The sequence below is a fragment of the Silene latifolia genome, chromosome 8 (assembly GCF_048544455.1).
Source record: "Silene latifolia isolate original U9 population chromosome 8, ASM4854445v1, whole genome shotgun sequence".
Taxonomy (NCBI): Eukaryota; Viridiplantae; Streptophyta; class Magnoliopsida; order Caryophyllales; family Caryophyllaceae; genus Silene; species Silene latifolia.
In genome coordinates, this window is record NC_133533.1 from 111,127,797 (window position 1) to 111,132,721 (window position 4,925).

Below are 4,925 nucleotides of genomic sequence, written 5' to 3' on the forward strand. Positions count from 1 at the left end.
CCTCTCGACTTTGGATCTTAGCACCCAAAAAGTCTGTCTGTACAAACGATCTAGGCCTGTATTCGGAGTTTCCCTGGGGTTGGTAAGGCGTAAAGGGGGCCACCCTAGCCCATTGAGTGCTCTACCTCGGGCCATCGACATCATGCGCTCTCTCGAAATAGATTTCGCGGAAAACCAGCTATATCCGATCTTGGTTGGCCTTTCACCCCTAGCCACAAGTCATCCCCGTATTTTGCCACATACGTGGGTTCGGTCCTCCAAGGCCTGTTAGAGCTCTCTTCAACCTGCTCATGGCTAGATCGATCGATTTCGGGTCAAATAGGAAGAACTAGAAGATTCCACCTCTGTAAAGCGCCTACACCTAATGGCTTAAGCCGCTGTTCCCATTTCCTCGCTGACCCATCATGCAAAAGGTACGCCGTTAGAGTGAGTGCGCTTTACTAATAGAATAAAATTCTAAGTAAAGGCTCTAAGCTCCGCTCCTTCGACTGATTGTTCGCATCGGATCTCCGGTTCTCTATTGCACTCCCTAAATAGGGTTCTTTTCACCTTTCCCTCACGGTACTTGTACGCTATCGGTCATTGAGGAATACTTAGGCTTAGAGGGTGGTCCCCCTTTCTCGCGTAAAGCGATCGACCGAACACGCCGCGTTTTCTTGGGAAGGATCGAACCATGGGAACGAATCTACAGGGCTATCACCTTCTTTGGCCGGATCTTCCAACCTTTTCACAATTACAGTTCCTCGCGCCTTACGCCTATAATAGAAAAAATATAAAAGAGGCGTAAGTGGCTTGAAAGCTTACTAAGCTTTTCAGCCGTAGCTTGCTGGTTTTTCCATCATCCAATCCACAACAAATCGAATGAAACCTGGCGAAAAAGAAGTGAACACTTTGATTAGGATTAGGTTGCTGTTACTTGTGAAAGTAACAGTGGTCTTGACTGTTTCTATTACTTTAAAATACTTTACTTTCTAACTTGTACATTAGATGACGCCTAAGACTCAATACAATGGGTAATCAACAAATCAACACTTCTTAATCCAAGCTTGATTTGATCATAAATCCTGAAAAGGTAAACTAAGATAGCACACATTAAATGGGCATGTTATCATCAATCAAAGGAACCCAACAAACGCTAACAAATGGAGTAAGAATTCCTCCACTCAGAAAAGATTTGGAGGAAAACCATAAGCAAACATACCTACTTCGTCTGTAAGATGTTTATCAAGTCAATGGTTATTGTACACGCTTAGTATACGGAGCATGTATTATCAAGTAAATGAAAGTATTACTGTTATAATTCAATTCAAGCAGCCAATAATGTTTGACACAATTTTTATCATATGATATCTGAATTTAATAGCCATCAAAAAGGTCTCTAATGGTTATATATTGATGTTTCAATAGATTTTGAGTTTCAATTTCCTGTTGAGTGGGATCGTAACTCGTCTTAGTCTCTAAAATTTATAATTGAATTCTACCATTAGTTTCAAAATATATTCCCACATCGATAAAGCTCTAACCAATTTAAAGCTAATAGCCTAACACTTGTGCTATTAAAATTGCCGAGCTAAGTTGTGTTAGCTTGTGACTCGAACGAGGGCAATAAAATGGTGGAACATGTTAAGAGTTGAGGCTCTAAGTTAGGTTGTGCTTCGGCCGGGCCATTCCCATGATGCGTGTGCTTGGGCTGGGCCCCCAGTGTCACCCTAAAACTATCTAAAACTGGCTTTCTAGAGCAGCAGCGCGTTAGCGGTAGCATGCTAGGACGACCCATCTCACTTAGTTATCTCTTCTCCATGAACCACCACTTTTTTTTGAAGAAATTGTCTGTTTATTTTTTATTTTATTAAATAAAAAGAATAAAAATATTTCGATTTTTTTGAAAAACAAAAATTTGATTGAATCCGATCGCGAGGTCTGAATATTAAACAAATATGAATCATAGTTCAAAGATTTCTTCATCTATTTTAGATATTCCGTGTTTCAGATACAAAAAAATATATCCGACGAATGAGAACCATCTCTATCAAGATAAGATGACAGACCCCTTCTCTGTACTATCAATAGGATCAACTATAACAAGTCACACACTCATATTCCTAAATACGAAAGAAAGAAATTCCGCGATCGAACTACCAAAAAAGGGCGTTAAAAATACAAAGCGTAGCCCTAAAAATAAAATGCACTTTTTATTGAGTGGATTTAATTCATTGAAATTCCATCCAATAAAACGGAAGAGTTATAAATTTCCAAAATAATACATAGGAATATTGCAAATAAAGCCATTGCAACTCCCATCAAAGGAGTAGTTCCCCATCCAGGAGCTACTTTACCATATTCCGAATTCAACGGTTTCAATAAAACCCCTACGGTAGTTGGTTTTGGACGAGATCTAGAACTACCCTCAACGGTTTGTGTAGCCATAAATCCTTTTTTTTTTTTTTGAGATCTGTTGACTTTGTATACCATTCCATTGTAAATAAATGATTTTATCATAGATCCATTGGGGTCTTGAAATTATATAATAATGGAAACAAAGAACCCTAGTCGCCATCTTTATATCTGGTTTACTTGTAAGTTTTACTGGGTATGCCTTATATACCGCTTTTGGGCAACCCTCTCAACAATTAAGAGATCCTTTCGAGGAACACGGGGACTAGTTGAAGTAATGAGCCTTCTGATATTAGATGATATTATATGATATCAGAAGGCTCATTTAAGCTAATGAAAAATTATTTCACTTTTTTAGTTGGAACTTTAGGGGGTTCCCGAAAAAAGATAGCGAAAAAAATGATTCCTAGAGTCGAGACTAATAAAAATGTATAAACCAATGCTTCCATAGATTTGATTGTGGTTTACAATTATAGCTTCCATACCTGTTTACTCGAGATTATTTTCTCGATAATGATAAAAAGTCAAAACAAAAAAAGGGCGGCGATTTCAATCAAGATTTTTTAGTATCCTATATCAAATCACACCAAAAATATAGGAAAAATCCTCTATTAGACTCCTTGTCTTCTTGTAGTGGGATCCCCAAGTTTTTGGAATGCGCCAAATTCCACCTGAGCATCCAAATCGGGGTCAATACCGGCAAAAACATCTCTGAACAAAGTTCTAGCCCCATGCCAAATGTGTCCAAAGAAGAAGAGTAAGGCAAAAGAAGCATGTCCAAAAGTAAACCAACCCCTTGGACTACTGCGAAAAACACCATCAGATTTCAAAGTAGCGCGGTCTAATTCGAAAATTTCACCCAATTGAGCACGCCTAGCATATTTTTTGACAGTAGCGGGATCGCTATGATGCGTGTGCTTGGGCTGGCCCCCCAGTGTCACCCTAAAACTATCTAAAACTGGCTTTCTAGAGCAGCAGCGCGTTAGGGTGTCACTCCAGTCTTAGCGGTAGCATGCTAGGACGACCCATCTCACTTGGTTATCTCTTCTCCATGAACCACCACTTTTTTTTGTTTTTTTTTGAACTCGTCTTATTTACTTCCGAAAACATTATTTCTATTATTATTGTTCACTTGTAAAAAATATGTTATATCTTCCTCCTGCGACTGCTGCAATACGTCCCTTTCTTTTGTAACTTGGTAAATACGGAGTAAATGATTTGATTAATGCAATATACACGTTTAGTTTTTATTATACATTTATTTTTTAGAATCTTAAAATTCTACGATCTGATTTTAACCATTCTAACAATAATCTAAAGTAAAAATTCAGATTCTGAAATTAATGAGCGAAAAATTTAAAGAAGTCTAACGAGTATATGCTCGTACAAAAAACCGTATAAAAAGTATAAATGAAATAAGGAAAACGAAGAAGGGAAAGAGCCAACTTTCTAGTATCAGAATATATTCCCACATTGTTAAAATATTTCAAAAAATATTAATTAATAAACAAAGAATATAACAATGCTAGTGCCGAGCTAAGTAGCGTTAGCTTGTCACTCAAGCGAGGGTAATAGAATGATGGAACATCCGATGGATATAATAAACATCGGGGGTTAGGTGGATATAGTAAACGTGCCGCTGAAACCCCAATAATCGGTCGAGGGTCTAGCTCTCAACAAGACCGAATAATTGGAGTGGCTTCATAGAGCACTGCTTTGAGGGATGGCTAGCTGCACACTTAAACCCATCTTCCTCCTTGTGTTTATCCCTCCTTGAACCACCACTTTTTTTTTTTATTATGAAGTAGTTATGTATCAAATATTCTTGATATGTGATGTTTCACAATGGAGGATCTCATGTTCATTGAAATCTTTTAATTAGTCTAATATAATATGGCCTCCGTCCCAGTCTTTTGTTTATCTTTGATTTGGCATCAACCCAAGAAAAAAGGAGAAGCCGATAAGTTAGGTGGATCTGAAAAAGTATACCCGATATAAAATGGTAAAGAAATGAATGAGACACCCATAAATAGAATAAATAAACAAATAACCAAGACTGCGAGACGGAAGGACTAGATAGATAGATAGGTAAGGGGGAAATGTGAGGCACGTAGCGTTGTCGTGGGAGCTGTGAGCACGTTTGAGGGAGGAGTCTGATTAACATCTCGCTGCTGCATGCTTATATAATGAATCACCAAACATGATACATTTATTTATCAACTAATATTGTCATCCCTCCTAACCATTTCCTCTAAAAATAAATATAAATAAAAGTTTGCAGAATGAAGCAGCAGAGAAGTACTCGTCTTTTCGAGACTTTGTTGTTTGTTGCCACGATTGCCCTTGTTGCTACGGTTGTTTGCGGCCGCGTTACATCGTCTTTGGATGCAAAGCTGCCGCAAGATCAGAATGTTAACAAGAATATTACGAAAAAAGCTCTTGACGTTGCGACGACTGACAATTCTAAAAGCAGTGCAAATTCATGTATCAAACGGTTACATTAGTTGTCCTTAAGATCTATTCCTTTGTAT

General features: G+C 38.0%; 1 long non-coding RNA gene across 1 annotated transcript; it reads left to right on the plus strand.

Annotated features, from left to right (window-relative positions):
- The first annotated feature begins 2,548 nt into the window (after positions 1-2,548).
- Positions 2,549-2,836, plus strand: LOC141597343 (uncharacterized). Its single transcript, XR_012522739.1, has 2 exons — positions 2,549-2,668; positions 2,725-2,836. It is a non-coding gene; the product is annotated as an uncharacterized LOC141597343 (long non-coding RNA).
- The last annotated feature ends 2,089 nt before the right edge of the window (positions 2,837-4,925 follow it).